Source organism: Panicum virgatum, chromosome 9K, assembly GCF_016808335.1.
Source record: "Panicum virgatum strain AP13 chromosome 9K, P.virgatum_v5, whole genome shotgun sequence".
Classification (NCBI taxonomy): domain Eukaryota; kingdom Viridiplantae; phylum Streptophyta; class Magnoliopsida; order Poales; family Poaceae; genus Panicum; species Panicum virgatum.
Genome location: NC_053144.1, coordinates 38,181,963 through 38,199,183, shown reverse-complemented (window position 1 = coordinate 38,199,183; position 17,221 = coordinate 38,181,963). Strand labels below are relative to the sequence as shown.

Here is a 17,221-nt window from a genome sequence, read left to right as displayed (position 1 = left end):
ATTCATCTATAAGTTTAAATGCGTTGACTCTCTTACCTTTGCTCAAGTACCTTACTCCTTCGTGGGGCTTTTTGGCTAACTCCTCGTCTTGGGCTGTTGAGAGTTAGAATGTGCGCAAAGTAATAACTACTTGTTCATAGATTTGAAATCCATCTGGAGACATTTTTAGGTAAATTTTCGAAAATATGGAAGAGTTCCCCAAAATGATTCTCTCGAAGCACTCATCTTTTACTATCCTTACCAGGGCAGTACCTGCCTTTGGTCTTTCCTACTGTATATAAAGCTTTTGTGGAGCTCATGGTAGGATAAGAACAGGGTATACTTGCATTCCATATATTGTAAAGTCAAAGAGAGGATCCATGGAGAAACAAGTCATGCAATCTCGATCAAAAGGTGCAAGTGTATGGATGGATGAAACGGAGGTATGACTTACTCCTTAAAGCATTGATTCTCTCTCTTGTATCATCCCTTTCTCTCTCTTTTTCTTCGAGTCATGGCTACCCCTTTTCTCTCTCTCCTTTTATTTTTTTGGGTCATGATTCTCTGTCATGCCATTTTTTTTCTTTTTTTAGGGGGGCAACCATAATCTAACATCTCATTCTATTTCAGGGATGTTCTAAGAGAGAGTTTACCAAAGCATGGAGCATTTATTGATGGGTAATGGTGGTACTGATCCCTTGTGTAGGAATGTAACAAGTGGATGGGACATGTACGTGCTTGTGATATAGAAAGCATGAAAAGGTTCTCACTAGGGTCACACAATTCGACAAAACTCGACAGAATGTCAAGCAGCATATGTGTATGGTTTTCTCATGGTATATGACATATGACTCTGGTAGGACTTGCTTATCACTGAGGAACTTGCCTTTTTAACTTTTCGAAAACAAAAGACACCAGATTTCAAGCATCACTGGAACAAGGTTGTACAACTTTATTCACCATATCCATACTCACAACAACAAAGACTTGGATCAAGCATTTGGAACCCACGAAACTTTCAGGTTCATTGGCAAAGCATTTTCATAGCCAACAGATTTAAACTTAAGAGAACTTTTATTGCCAAACTAGACATAGCAGATAAAGTAGAACAAAGCAAAGCTCATCCTTTAAACTTTCATAAGAAGTTAAAACATTCTTACCACGCATGATAAAAGGAAATAGAGCAGTAAATGTTTATTTTGTTTTGAAGGTTTTTATCAAATTTATTCAAAAGCAAATAATGGATACAGTTGACTTAGGGGAGGAGTCCTCCCCCAAGCTAGCTCTTGGTTTAAGGTCTGTAAAGCAGGACCTTTCTCCATATTTGATCTGGTCGAGGTCATTTCGTCCGTACCTAGAGTAGTAGCGGGCGATGACGTCTTCTTCTTCTTGCGCCATACCTTCTTGGTCTTCTTTGGCGGTGTAGATGGCGCAGGAGCAGGATCCTCGGTCTCTGTGACCTTTGATTTTCTTCTTAGACCTTTTTGAGCTTGTTTAATCATCTTTCATGAATGTCTTCATGAAGGACATAAGACTGTCTTTCTGAGAAGGTGTGACTTCGACTTCTTTGATCTTTCGAGGATTTGGCCCAAATTTGACCCGGATCATTAAGCATTGTTCCTTTTTAGGCTGGAAGTCAAATTTCTCCTCTTTTTCATTGATGTGAAGTCGGATTTCTCCGGCCCCAACATCAATATGTGCATCTGCTATATTGAGGAATGGCCGTCCCAGGATGAGGGTGGTTTCCTTCTGATTATCCATGTCAAGACCACAAAGTTGATTGGGACAAAATAGTCACGTACTCTCACTGGGACATCCTCAGCAATTCCCTTTGGTACCGTACCGAAGAGTCAGCCAATTGCCACTGTATAGGTGTTGGAGTTAACACTGAGTAGTTGAGCTGGTCAAAGACTGCCTTCGGCATCACATTGACACTGGCACCCAGATCACATAGGGCTTTGTCGAAGCTCTGTACCCCTATCAAACATCTGATAGTGGGGCACCCTGGAGCCTTTTTCTTCTCGGGCAATTGTTGAAGTATAGCTGCGTTGCATGCCTCAGTGAGCTTGATCACTTCAGTAGTTGGCAGAGGCCGCTTGTTGTTAATTATGTCCTTGAGGTAGCGGGCGTAGGTTGAGACCTTCATCGCATCCATCAAAGGCACATTGATGTTCACTTGTTGTATTACCTCAACAAAGCGGTTGAACTGCTCATCTGTATTTGGTTTCTTTGCCCTCATAGGAAACGACAGTACTTGGGTGTCACAGAACTCGTGCGGACCCGTTTTCCCTTCATGAACCTTCTCAGGTTCATCTTCTTGAGATGGTTCTTCTGCAATTGGGCTTGCCTTCTTCCTGTTGACATGGTTAGGATAAGGCGGATCTTGAGTAGTTTTACCTCCTCTTTTCGTTATCGCCTTAATGTTCTCCATAGCAGGGGGCATGGCGACAGCCACTTAAGCTAGTTGAGTCTCAATCACCTTGTTGAAATTCAGCTGTTTCTTGATGGCAGTGGAGAAGCCGTCCATCTTGGCATGGATGGTCTCCATGGATTTATTATTAGCGGCCAACTTCTTCTAAAGGGACTCATTGATCTTCGCTTGGCCGTAGACAAGATCCATCAAGGTAGGTTGATTAGGATTGAAAGAATTTGAGTTTCCATTACCTCCTTGATAGTATGGGTGTGGTTGATTCCACCCCTGGCCTCCTTGTGGAAGAAACACATTGTTGTTGCCATTAAGATATAGAGCTTCTTCTTGGGTTTCTGGACAATTATTGTCCGAATGTCTAACATTTCCACAAACCTCGCATGTCATGCGAACTTCCCAGGCTTGAAGTGTTTGCATTTGAGCCTTGTCTTAGGAATAATCCTCAAATTTCTTGAGGAGGAGATCAATTTTCATGGCGAGCATGTCGGCCTCCTTGACGGAGTGCATGCCTCACTGGCATGGTTGGAGACGATCATCGCTCCAACCTTGGTTGGACACCATCTTCTCGATTAATGTTGTAGCTCTTTCAATGGTCAGAGAGAAGAAAGCTCCACCCGCAGCGGCATTCACATGTTCATGGGAAGATTGAGTCAACTCATTGTAGAAGTTCTGAAGAAAGAGCCAATTGTCCATCTCGTGGTGCGGGCATGCAAGGATGTACTCCTGAAGTCCCTCCTAGGCTTCAGGAATTGACTCATTTGATGCCTGCTAAAAGTTCGAAATCCTTCCATGAAGAGCATTGGTTTAGCCCATCGGGAAGAACTTCACGAGGAATGCCTTGGCACATTTGTCCCAGTTGTCCACAGCGGTCTTGTTAGCATAGAACAATTGCTTCGCTCTCCCTAGAAGAGAGAACGGGAACAAACGGAGCCAGATTGCATCTTGTGATACTCCCTTGATAACAAAAGTACTGTAGAGTTCCAAGAACTCTTAGAGAAGAGCACTGGCATCCTCATTGGCCTTGCCACAGAAAGAGCTAGCCTGCACCATCGTAATGAGACCCATCTTGATCTCGAAATTCTCCTCTCTGGTGTTAACCTCGGGCCCAGTGGGGACTTGGTTAGCAGACGGCGCAGAGTAATCACGGAGTGTCTTCTGGGCCATAACTTGAGAAGCTGACGGTGCTTGGATGAATGGTTCAGCTGTCGAGAGTGAGATCTGAGGAGGTACGACACGAGGGTGAACTCTTCTCAAAAGTGATGCTGGATTAGGAGTGAAATTTTGCGCCAAGTCGAAACCGGTCATACACTACCCTGTTTTCACATCAACAAAGACAGAAAACAAAGCCAAGTTAGCATATTTAGCAAACGAATACCAATTTCAATTTCGTTCATAACTTTTGCCTATATACTTCAATCTATGCCTTCCCCGGCAACGGCGCCAAAAATGCTTGTTGGCACCTGCCAACGTCGCCACTTGGGAACAACGATGACGCCCGCAGACGCCAATGTGAGGTTGCAGGTATTTCATGAAACACGAATAAATTCGCAAGCGCACGGAATACCGCTATAGCATTTTATCTGGGAGTATTCTGGGGTGTCATTTATATTTTCGCAGGGAAGGTGGTGAATGAAGGTATATAGGCTAGTTGATAAAATATTATCTAGATTGGATATTCAATTGCATAAACAGGGGTAAGATAAATAACATCGTAGGAGGTAGTGTGACACACACACACAAACTACCCTCAGGATAAATAAACAAAGGAAGATGCTATAGACCAGGAGCAAGGTAGAAGCTAGAGCTCGAGTCAGATGTGCTAAGCTAGCTATATCTATGCTATCTTATGGTTAGATTGTCAAAGAAGAAAATACGCAACCGGGAGACCGCTATCAAAGTAACGAGAGCCGCCCATACACCCCGGCGGCTTTATGTACCTCCTACCCCCCCAATCCGAACGTGAGGGATTACTAGGGCTCAAATAGGGCTGTCACCGCCTACCGGCTACCTCTACAAACTGTGGGAAAGGTTGACATCCAGCAACGCATAGCTAATCTAGACACCATGTCTACACTAGTAAGCGATACTCTAGTATCCCGCGCGGAGCCCCCACCCTCTGGATGGACAGACATTATACTAGAGCAAACATATAAATACTAGAGCAGTTGATAGAGTTCTAAGGCCAATATATTAACCATCGCAAGCACAGGGCGATCATCCAATGCAAGCATCGAATGATAATACAACCAGATCAAGAAGCATATATCCAGATCAAGCAGTTTTGGACCTAAACGATCGCGCTTAATAGATTAGGGACGCGTAAATGCATTTAGTAGGATGGGGACCTGGGTGAGAACAGTGAAATACTTTAAGGACCGCGGGTGAAATTATCTCATTTATTTTTATTTAAAATCTTAAGATTTGTTTGCAACCTTGTAATCGAAGTGTGGCTAAATAATAAAGAGTTAATTGGATTCATACCATTCCAATTTTTTGAGTTCACTAATCTGTCATTACAATTCCTCTATTTGGAATTGTGCCATTACAATTTTACATCGCTTTAAATATACTACTTAGAGCATCTCCAAGAGCTGTTGTATCTTGGGTAAGTTTTCAAAAAAAAAAAAAGAAAGGAAGACAAAAAATCATCATCCAATAGAAACTCTATCTACCTCTTCTGTCCTCGTTTTCTATCCAAGGGGTGCCGTTGGGCATCTTTGCCTAGCACTGAGCGTTAGTATCTCTTTTTGGATTTTGAAGAAGCTGTTGGATTTCATCCCTTTTTGCTAGCTATTTCATTTTACATAATAATTATATCAGGAATTTAGCTATTCATACATACAAGAGCTCTTGGAGATGATCTTATCCATTCGATGTGTTTGTTAAAATTTTTGGACCAAAATACCCTCGTCTTCTTCCCCTGTTCCATTCTCTCCTTGGTCTCCCTGTATGGCATACGACGAGCACCAGATTCTCACTGCCAGAGCTTCGGCTCGCGGATCCGCACGGGATGGCTCACGATGGAGCTTTGCGTCCTCAAGGACCGCGAGGGCAGGCGGAGGGTGCTGTGGAATCTCGTCTTGGGCCCATGTTTTCTCCACGACAATCCTCTCCACCGAGCAAACAAGCAATCAAATTAGCTCACGCCATCTCTCACCAAATTCTTTCCGAGTACATATCATCAACATGGGGTGCTGCCTCCACAGGTTGACATGCCTGAGCTCGGACGCCACCACCCCGCCGCTGAGCGGGAGTGGCACCGAGTCCCGCTGGTGCCGGCACCACCAAGGCGCGGCTGTCGTTGCCGCAGCCGTCTTTCGACGACGCTCACGACCTGATGCGTCGAAAGGACATTCGCTTCACGAGTGAACCCCTGGGCCTGGCGTTGGGCTCCACCGCCATGGGAGGCCACGGCTGCAACGGACAGGCGCCGCCATTCTTGACGCAGGGGTTGAATTTCTTCTAACTTCTAGAGCCTGGACCCATGGGCGACGACGGCTCGAGCGTCCGGTACCCCAAGCGCTTCCTCCTGGTGCCGCCATGGGCCTCTGGCCGGATGATAGAGATGATGGTTCCTGAGAAGGTGTCGCCTGTAAAGGCCCCACAAGGCCGGTGGAACAGGGGCAGGGCCTTGTGGCGGCGCAGGGCGGAGGAGATCTGCCAGAGAAGGTATGAGAGGAAAAAGATAAGAGTGTTTTGGTCCATAAATTTTAAGAAATACGTCCAAGAGCTAAGTAGTGATATGTTTGGAAGAGATGTAAAATTGTAATTGCAGATTCTAAATAGATGAATTGTAATGGCAAATCAGTACAACAACAACATAGCCTTTTTTCCCAAGAAAGTTGGGGTAGGCTAGAGATGAAACCCGAAAGAAATAAGTTCAAGGTTCAGGCACATTGATAGCTAGTCTCCAAGCGCTCCTATCCAAAGCTATCTCTTTAGAGATATTCCAATCCTTAAGGTCTCTCTTAACCAACTCATCCCACGTCAGTTTAGGTCTACCTCTACCCCTCTTTACATTATCGACCCGCTCAAGAACCCCATTACGCACCGGCGCCTCAGGAGGCCTTCGTTGGACATGTCCAAACCATCTTAGCCGATGCTGAGTAAGTTTCTCCTCAATTGGTGCCACCCCGACCCTATCCCGAATAACTTCGTTCCGGACTCTATCCCTCCTTGTGTGCCCGCAAAACCACCGCAACATCCGCATCTCTGCTACACTCAGTTGCTGCACATGTCGCCTTTTTGTAGGCCAACATTCAGCACCGTATAACATCGCCGGACGAATTGCTGTCCTATAGAATTTGCCTTTTAGCTTTTGTGGCACCCTCTTGCACAAAGGATGCCAGAAGCTTGCTGCCATTTCAACCAGCCAGCTGAAATTCTATGCCTAACATCTTCATCAATGTCGCCATCCTTTTGTAGCACCGATCCTAAATACCGAAAAAAATCCTTCTGGACCACCACTTGCCCATCTAGACTAACGTCTCCCCCCTCATGCCTAGTCGCGCTGAAATCGCACATCATGTACTCGGTCTTGGTCCTACTAAGTCTGAACCCTTTCGACTCTAACGTGCATCTCCACAGCTCTAACTTCCTATTAACCACTGCCCTACTCTCGTCAACTAGCACCACATCATCAGCAAAGAGCATACACCAAGGGATCTCACCTTGTATATCCCTTGTGACCTCATCCATCACTAAAGCAAATAAATAAGGGCTCAATGCTGACCCCTGGTGTAGGCCTATGTTAATAGGAAAGTCAGTGGTGTTGCCATCACATGTCCGGACAAACGTCGTCGCATCCTTGTACATATCCTTAATGAGGGTAATGTACTTAGTTGGGACTTTGTGCTTCTCCAAAGCCCACCACATGACATTTCTCGGTACTTTGTCATAAGCCTTCTCAAGGTCAATGAAGACCATGTGCAAGTCCTTCTTCTGCTCCCTATATCTCTCCATCAATTGTCGTATTAAGAAAATCGCCTCCATGGTTGACCTTCCAGGCATGAACCCAAATTGGTTTTGGGTCACACTTGTCACTCTTCTTAGGCGATGCTCGATAACCCTCTCCCAAAGCTTCATCGTATGGCTCATCAGCTTAATCCCACGGTAGTTAGTACAACTTTGAACATCGCCCTTGTTTTTGAAGATAGGTACTAATATACTTCTCCTCCATTCTTCCGGCATCTTGTTTGACCGAAAAATGAGATTAAAAAACTTAGTTAACCATACTATTGCTCTATCTCCTAGGCATCTCCACACCTCAATGGGAATACCATCAGGGCCCATCGCTTTACCTCTCTTCATTCTCTTCAAAGCCTCCCCGATCTCTACCTCCTGAATTCTCCTCACAAAACGTCTGTTTGTATCGTCAAAAGAGTCATCTAAGTCAAGGGTAGGGCTCTCACTCTCCCCATTAAACAACTTGTCGAAGTACTCTCTCCATCTATCCATGATCTCCTCATCCTTCACTAGCAGTCGATCTGTCCCATCCTTAATGCATTTGATTTGGTTGATGTCCCCTGTCTTCCGCTCGCGGATCCTAGCCATCCTATAAATGTCCTTCTCCCCTTCTTTCGTGCCTAGCCGCTGATACAGGTCATCATACGCCTTACCCTTTGCTACACTCACAGCTCGCTTTGCAACCCTCTTCGCTAATTTATAGCCCTCGATGTTGGCTGCACTCTTGTCAAGGTAGAGGCACTTGAAACACTCATTCTTCTCCTTAATAGCCCTTTGCACCTCGTCGTTCCACCACCAGGTGTCTTTCCCCTCCTGTTTGCCTCCCCTACTCACGCCAAACACCTCTGAGGCCACCTTCCGAACACATGTTGCCATCTTTAGCCACATGTCATTTGCGTCTTCTCCTTCTTCCCAAGGCCCCTCACCTAGCATCCTTTCCTTAAACGTTTGTGCCGCTTCCCCTCTAAGCTTCCACCACTTTGTTCTCGCAATCTTGGCACATTTGTCCCGGTGGACACGTACCCGAAGATGAAAGTCCGCCACCACAAGCTTGTGTTGAGGGACAACACACTCCCCAGGTATCACCTTACAATCTAAGCAATCACGTCTATCCTCCCTCCTAGTAAGGATAAAGTCGATCTGGCTCGAGTGTTGTCCACTACGAAACGTCACAAGATGGGATTCCCTCCTCTTAAACACGGTATTCGCTATCAACAAGTCGTAGGCTAACGCGAAGTTCAACACATCCTCCCCCTCTTGAGTCCTGCTACCATACCCAAAACCCCCGTGCACTCGCTCGAACCCTACATTAGTCGCACCCACATGGCCGTTGAGATCTCCCCCTTTGAAGAGTTTCTCGCTGGTAGGCACGGTACTAACCATGCTATCTAGATCTTGAGAAATTGTAATGGCTTGGATCCAATTAAGCCAATGATAAATGGGGTTGTCTCTATGTTACAAGGGCTTGTAAATGTACTTCAACTCCAGCAATAGCTCTCAATTCTAACTTAATAGCAGTCCGTCCCCTGTACACGTGCAACCTGTGCGGCACAGGCCTCCAAAAATGCACGGCCCTGTTGACGATCACTAACGACCCATTTTGACAGTCAACTCCTGCACGAAATTGAATCATAATGTGGAATAATTGCTAGGATATATTTATTTACTAACGAATTCCATAGATAATGTTTGAGAATGTGTGCAGGTGATTTTAAGCTTATTTCGCAGCATAATAGTGTGGCAGGATCCAAGACACGACGTTCTGATGAATCAGAGCGCGACACATGTCATAACATGGATTAGAGGGCCCACCAGAGCAAGAAACCGACATAACAGAAGCTCTTCCTTGTGCCAATGACAAGTGAGTCTGGAGCATAGCCTATCAGTACAAGGGGGAAGGTCGGTGGCCCCACTGGGTGGTCGGCCGACCACCCTGGTCGACCGACGGCCTGTTGGAGCCTGCCAACGTCGCCACTGGGGAAAAGCGATGAAGCCTGCAGACACCAATGTGAGGTGGCAGGTTTTTCATGAACCACGAATAAATCTTCAAGCTCACGGAATACCACTGTAGAATTTTACCTGGGAGTATATCGGGGTCTCATTTATATTTCCACCAGGGAGGTAGTGTGACACACACACAAACTAACCCTCATGATAAATTAACGAAGGAAGATGCTATAGGCCGGGAGCAAGGTAGAAGCTAGAGCTCGAGTGAGATGTGCTATGCTAGCTATATCTATGCTATCTTATGGTTAGATTGTCAGAGATTAAACTACATAACCAGAAGACAGCTATCGAAGTACGAGAGCAGCCCGTACACCCCGGCGGCTTTATGTACCTCCTACCCCCCAATCCGAACGTGGAGGATTACTAGGGATCGAACAGGGCTGTCACCACCTCTTGCATTTTCTAGAAGGTAAATTGTGGTTTAGGGATTTATTTGGATAAAGATGCGTGTAAGAAATGCAAACTCTTATAATTTTCTGATCAAGCTGACGCTTGGAAATGATCGTTGGTGAGCGTCAACACGGCCTAGTGGGCCCCACCGCCTCAAGTCTTCCACGTGGCACTCTCTAATTGGATGCTTAAGTCGGTTCAGCAAGGCATAGCTGCAGATGAAGCCCCCTCAGCCGTGGTTCCCTTCTATAAATACAAAGGGGGGGGGGGTGAAGAAATGAAATACACACCGCACACCTCACGTTCTTCCTCTCTTCCTTTTGAGTATGAAGATCTTCATCCTAGATGCTTTAGGCAGCCTAGGGGTGTAGAAGATTAGGAGGAGAGTGAGGAGGAGTCGGGGGAAGTACCGGGTCTGTCGGCTGTGGCAGAACCGCCCGAATTAATCCGGCTTAAGAGCGCTAACCATCATCGCAAATGCAATTAGGTTTAACTCGCACCTCGGGTAAACTCCCGATAAAAACCACTTAAAAATTCGGGATCAAACAAAGCAGCATAACTCACACGAAGATGAGCCTAGAGATTACATCAATTTAACATTTCTTACATCACAGAGTTGCATACTAAAATATTACAAACCAAGTTAGAAATCATAAAAGGTACTTGAAGTTCAAATTTAAAGTAGTTCAGAGTTCAACTGCAGCGGAAAATAAAACGAGTTCTAAACGACGATACATGACATCACTCAGCATTGCCATCATTGCCCAGAGTTGGATCCCACTCCACCGACCAACCAGGAGGTAAAGTACACGGCCAAGTCATGCTAGCTATCTTCTCCTCAAACATCTCACCTGAAAACAAAGTTGAGCCACAAGCTAGACTACTCAGCAAGGCTTACCCGACTATGGGTATACTTAGCCCACTATCTAGACATGCAAGGCTTTTGACTTGAGGGGTTTATTTTGCTAAAAAGCAACTAAGAGTCGGTCCTTATTTTCAGATTTTAGCCTCAAGATTCAAATAAAATTTACCATTCTAAGTGAGCAACTATCCAATAGCAAACATGGTAGAACAATTATCTTTCATCATCCAACAATATTGATCATCATCATGTTTCACTTCTTACTCTATGTGGTAAAAGTATTAAGCAGTCTCAATAACCGCAAGAAACAGATGATTCGAATTGAATTTCTTAACCTTGCAAGGCAAACCTAACACACACACACGCATGGGAACCGAGTCACCCACGTGACATTTCCCCTTTCTTTCCGGCTCGTGGGTCAGGGTCACCCACCTCGACAACAAGAGTCCCATGCCACAGTACGGCGCCGGGTCATGACCACTCTTGCACCCGCATGTGCTTGCATGTGAACAAGTTCAAAGAGGGTGAGGGAAAAGTCCACTCCCCGGTCCAATCAGGTACTTAAGCTTACCGATTACCATATTTCTCGGCATGTGGTTAGTACGTTCAAATGCTTAACCACCACTACCACACACTACGGCCTTAATATTTTTCACTAAACAGACGGGGCATCAACAAGTACCATAGCCCCGCCCATGGACCTTATGGTTGCAGCGTGTAGTAAACATTCAACTCCTATAAGCTCGTGTGTGTCGGGAAATCACTCGGCTTCTACCAAATCATTAGCATTGCTGTCTAGCGACCTACACGTACTAGTGTCCAAACATAGGTACATAGGATCATGCAACTAAGGTTCCAAACAACTCCTTTAAACTTAAATGCACATGTAGATAGGAACAATAAATTGCATACATTGAAAATAGATGGGTCATTCTCCGGGGCTTGCCTTCCTGAGCGTAGTTAGCCTTGGGCTCTTCTGAACTTTGGTTCGGGTCTTGTGCAGCTTCAGTTAGATTAACTTGAGCTTCACGCTGACCACTCTCAGACTTCAGCACCAGCTCGTACATACCGTTAGCGAGAGTAGTCGAATCTACATGAATGCATATGCATGAGTTGATGTGATGGTAACAGAACTTATATTAATTCACTATAGAGTTGTAACCCAACATAACCCAAGTTAAGTTGTGAAGCAACTCATCTACAAAACATTGGACAATTTTTTATAGAGTATTATTTAACTTGATTTAGTTCATAAAGAAACAAGGGATGATTTTCACTTTACTAATTCATTCATCGCCATATAACATGTACTAGTTAAACAATTATATAAGAAAAGTAAGGTTGCTCAGCTCCTCTAGTCATGAAATTTTTACAACAGATGTAATACTTAATTAGTGATCTACTGTAAAAATTTCAGCTAATTTCATGCAGCAGATTAATAATGAAAAAGAATGTAGGCAGCTACTGCTAGAAACAAAAGTAATTTGTACAAGTCAAAGTGTGCAAGTAATAGTACTGAAAATTTAACTGAGTGTTTATGATACTATTATGAAGCTACTATAAAATTTTAAGATATAAAAGAGCAATATACCAGGCATGAAAAATAGAGCAACATATAGCTGTATGGATCAAAACTAATTTCTATAGACCGTTACACTAAGTTCTAGAGGCTCAAACTTTACCAGCGTTACTGTGTGCTCAAATAGAAGCTCTAGTAAAACTGTGAGATTTTTCTATACAGAGAAACTATTTTTCTTTATTTAGTACACTTATTCCTACCATAAATCATTTGGACTTTTTGTACTTAACTAAAAATTGCCAATCTTTTTCTACAGCATACAGGAATCACAATAAAGCAACTGTAAAACTTTTAGCTCATGAATCATAGCAGAACAACTTGAAGAAATAAAACTATTTAACCTAGGCATAAATCAAGACCTAAATAAAACCTATAGCTAGGAGTGTCAAATGGCCACCAAATTTTCACACAAGTCTACTCTCATAGTATTCAACATACTGACCAAAAATGGTGGACATGCATTGGATACAATTTGAGATACAATAAAAGCTATCTATTCTTTGTATTTTAATAAAGCAAAACTATTGATCAAAAGATAAAGTGCATGTAACAAAAGTGGTAGATCTATTCTCCAAGAACACAGAACAGTTGAGTTTCTAGTTTTTTTATTTTTCTATGAATTTATATCGATTTTACAAGTTTGCTGTTTTTGGAAAACAACAAGGAGGCGACCTTTTGGACACAGGCCCCTGAAATCTTGAAATTAATTGCATAGAAGCCCTTCGCCAGGGTACAGAACAGGGGCGGCGGTTCCTTGCCAAAATCCGGCGACGACGGTCCACGGCGGTGAGGGAGAAGTGGGGAAAAAGCTAGAGAAGGGCAAGGGGAACCTGTGGGTAGCCTCGGTGTGAGCAGAGGTGGCCGTAGATGGGCTTGCCGGCAGCAGCATGGGGCGGCGGCGACGCTACTCCGGTGACCCTTGGGCGACGGGCTCGGGTTGGGGAGATTCGGTGCAAGGTGGGGATTCTTTTCCTGGGCTCCGTTGGGGGCGAGGATGGGCAGTAGGCGAGGCTGGATGGGTTTGGGAGGGAAGGGGAGTAGAGAGGGGATGTGGAGGAGCTGCTGTGGAGCAAATGAGGGAGGGGAGGAGTTCTGCAGGGGAGGGACGCGGGGTGAGGGCGCGGCGCTCGTCGTGGTGGCCGGCAAGGGCCGCGCGCGGCGCACCGGGAGGGCTCGCGCATGGCCGAGGCGATGGGACGGGGCGGTGGCTCGGTGCAAGCTGGTCACGGCATCATCCTTGGGGCAGCTCGTTATCGGCAGGGATGCCCTGGCGTGTGGCGCAGCTGCTCTGCTCACCGGGTATGAATAGGGGAGGGGGGGGGGGAAGGAAGAGAGAGAAGAGAGAAGTCAAATTGTGTTTGACTAAAATTATCTCCAAAATCTGCATTGAAACACGAAAAAGTTTGAATATGAAAGTTATTCAGAATTCAAAATCCTATAACTTTTGTTTTAGGCACTTTTCAGTTTGAAGCTTCGTTTGAAAGTTAAAATTTGAACTCGCGTGTGTTTGAAAATGTCCTATATGCTTCGAGAATCAATTTTTTCTTCCATTTTTGTGTGGCAACTTGAAAAACTTGGAACATGAAAGTTGTTCGACACTTGAAAACCTACAACTTTGATTTCAGGCAAAAGTTCATTTGAGCAATATTTTAAAAGTTATTTTCAACACCTGTTTATGAGCTTTTTGAATTAAATCGTCATTTCGTGTGACCGCTATTAATTTGAAATCCAATTCTTCTGGCAAAATTTCCAACATCAGCTAGGATGCATTTTATTTGTCATCTCATGGTGAGTGTGAAAAGCATGCTTAGCAACATACAAAAGATGCATTTTAAATGCACACCCACACATACATGCAACTACTTTGATTATTCTGGGTTAATGATGCATGATGACAGGTTTATTTTCTCTTGATTAGCATTTTAATTACATGGGTTGTCACAGCCAGGGTTCACCAAACCGGTGGGAACCGGTCCGGTTTGGGCCGATACCAAACCGGCCGAAATTCAAAATTCAAATTTGAATTCAAAAAAATGAAAAATTCCCAAAAAATTCCTATAAATACTTCAAGGTGCGACGAATCTAATGGTGTCAATTTTTCTCAAAAATTCGTTCATTTAGTATAGTTTGCGGGGATTTGAAGTTAAACAAAAAAAAGCGTGCATATAAAAATATACAAATACAATGTAAACGTAGTACAAAAGAGGGTTGGAGGGTTCATTTAGGCTAAAATATGTTATACAAACATTTATTTAGTATACTTTGCGGGCATTTGAATTTAAACCAAAAAAGAAAAAAATTGAATTTGGCAGGTTACCAGTCAAACCGACCGGTTATCAGTCAAACCGACCTATAAACCGATCAAACCGGCCGGTAAACCGGTAAAACCGACCGGTAAGCCGGTCGGAACCGATTGAACATGCGATTTTGAATTTGATTTGAATTTGACTGGTTTCCGGTCAAACCGGTCCGGTAAACCGCTACCGGACCGCGCCGGTTTGACCGGATCGGTCGGTTTATTTAACCCTGGTCACAGCCTTCCCCCTTAAAAAGAATCTCGTTCCGAGATTAGGACAAATGACTAAGTGTGGAAAGTGCAGTACCTTTGGTAGAATTGAGAAAACCATGGAAGTTTTGATTGAGGTAGCTTTCAGTTTCCCATGTGGCTTCTTCTTCAGTGTGATGGCTCCACTGAACTTTATACATTTTAACTACTTTTCGTTGAGTGCTCTCTCCTTTTGATCAAGGACTTTGAGAGGATATTCAACATAAGAAAGGTCTGGTTCCACCAAGATTTCTTGTTGTTCAATAATTTCGGTAGGAACTCTGACACACTTCTTAAGTTGAGAAATATGAAAGATGTCATGCATGGCGGATAGCTGTGGAGGAAGTCGCACTCTATAAGCCACGGGTCCACATACTTCCATGATCTCATAAGGGCCAACATAACGAGGAGCTAGTTTCCCCTTTACTCCAAATCGTTGTACACCCTTAGTTGGTGAAACTCGAAGATAGAAATGATCACCAACTTCGAATTGTAATGGCTTTCTTCTTTTGTCAAAGTGACTCTTTTGTCTCGACTGTGCAGGCTTAAGGTTTGCTTAAATTGCCCTTACTTTTTCTTCTGCTTCAGTTACTAGATCGGGTCCGAATATCACTCGTTCTCCAACTTGCGACCAGCTCAAAGGAGTATGGCACCTGCGACCATACAAGGCCTCGAATGGTGCCATTTTCAAACTCGCTTGATTGTTGTTGTTGTTGTATGAGAACTCTGCTAGAGCTAGACATTTGTCCCAACTTTTGTCATAATGAATGACGCAAGCTCTCAACATGTCTTCTAGGATTTGGTTTACCCTCTTGGTTTTTCCATCGGTCTGAGGATGGTATGCTGAGCTTCGAATCAGTTTAGTACCAAGAGATTCTTGCAATTGTTCCCAAAAGCGTGCAATGAACTTTGCAAGACGATCAGAGATAATTGTCTTTGGTACACCATGCAGGCAAACAATGCGATCGAGGTAAATCTCGGCATATTTCTTGGCTGTGTAGGTAGTATGTACCAGAATGAAATGTGCTGATTTTTTGAGTCTGTCAACAATGACCCAAATGGAATCGTGCCTTTGAGAGGTGTTTGGCAACCCTACAATAAAATCCATGCTTATGTCTTCTCATTTCCATGACAGTATAGGCAGAGGTTGAAGTGTACCAGCTACTTTCAAGTGACTAGCTTTTACCCTCTGACAAGTGTCACATTCGGAGACATATTTAGCAATTTCTCTTTTCATCCTAATCCACTAGAAGTTTTGTTTTAGATCTTGATACATCTTGCTACTACCCGGGTGAATAGAGAATTTAGAAAGATGTGCCTCATCGAGAATTTGCTTTCGGAGCTCCTGATTTTTCGGGACGACTATGCGACTTTCAAACCATAGAACTCCCTTTATCATGTAATTGTGCCATGATGATTTGGTCATGAAGAGTTGGTTCAACGGAGATGTGATTCAAAGTGCCTTGAGGAATCATTTATAGATTGAGCTTCCTCATCTCATGGCATAGTGTTTTGCTATAGGATTCCACGGATAGGCAATGGCAATGAGCTTTGCGGCTCACTGCATCGGCTACTACATTAGCCTTGCCTGGGTGACAGTGCACCTCAAGATCATAATCTTTGATTAATTCTAGCCATCTTCTTTGTCTCATATTTAGGTCGGCTTGAGTAAAGATATATTTGAGACTCTTGTGATCGGTGTAGATATTGCAATGAGTACCCATAAGATAATGCCTCCATATCTTTAGGGCATGAATGACGGCTGCTAACTCGAGGTCATGAGTTGGGTAATTCTGCTCAAGGGGCCGAAGAGCTTGTGAAGCATAAGCAATGACTCGGTTATCTTGCATAAGCACACATCCAAGGCCAGTACCCGACGCGTCACAATACACATCAAAGGACTTGGTGTTATCAGGTTGAGCTAAGACATGTGCTGTAGTCAACTGCTCTCTTAGAGTGTGGAAAACCTTTTCACATTTTTCATCCCACACAAACTTCACTCCCTTTTTTAACAGTTCAGTCATAGGCTTAGCAATTCTGGAGAAGTCCGAAATGAATCAGCGATAATATCCGGCTAAGCCAAGAAAACTGCGAATTCGATGAAAGGAAGTGGAGGTTTCCAGTCCATCACGTCTTGTACTTTGCTAGGGTCAATGGCTATGCCTTCGTTGGAAATAGTGTGGCCCAAAAATTTTACACTATCCAGCCAGAATTCACATTTGGAAAACTTAGCATATAGCTTATGATCTCTGAGGCGTTGAAGAACAATGCGTAAGTGTTTAGCATGGTCCTCCTCATCCTAGGAATATATCAGAATATCATCAATGAAAACCACGACGAACTTGTCAAGCTCAGGCATGAACACCAAATTCATGAGATACATAAAGTAGGTAGGTGCATTTGTGAGGCCAAAAGACATGACTAAATATTCATAGAGTCCATATCATGTTGAGAAAGCAGTCTTAG

At 44.0% G+C, this 17,221-nt stretch overlaps 1 non-coding gene across 1 annotated transcript; it reads left to right on the top strand.

Moving 5' to 3' along the window:
• The first annotated feature begins 3,098 nt into the window (after positions 1–3,098).
• Positions 3,099–3,204, top strand: LOC120653033. The gene has a single exon (XR_005666729.1). It is a non-coding gene; the product is annotated as a small nucleolar RNA R71 (small nucleolar RNA).
• The last annotated feature ends 14,017 nt before the right edge of the window (positions 3,205–17,221 follow it).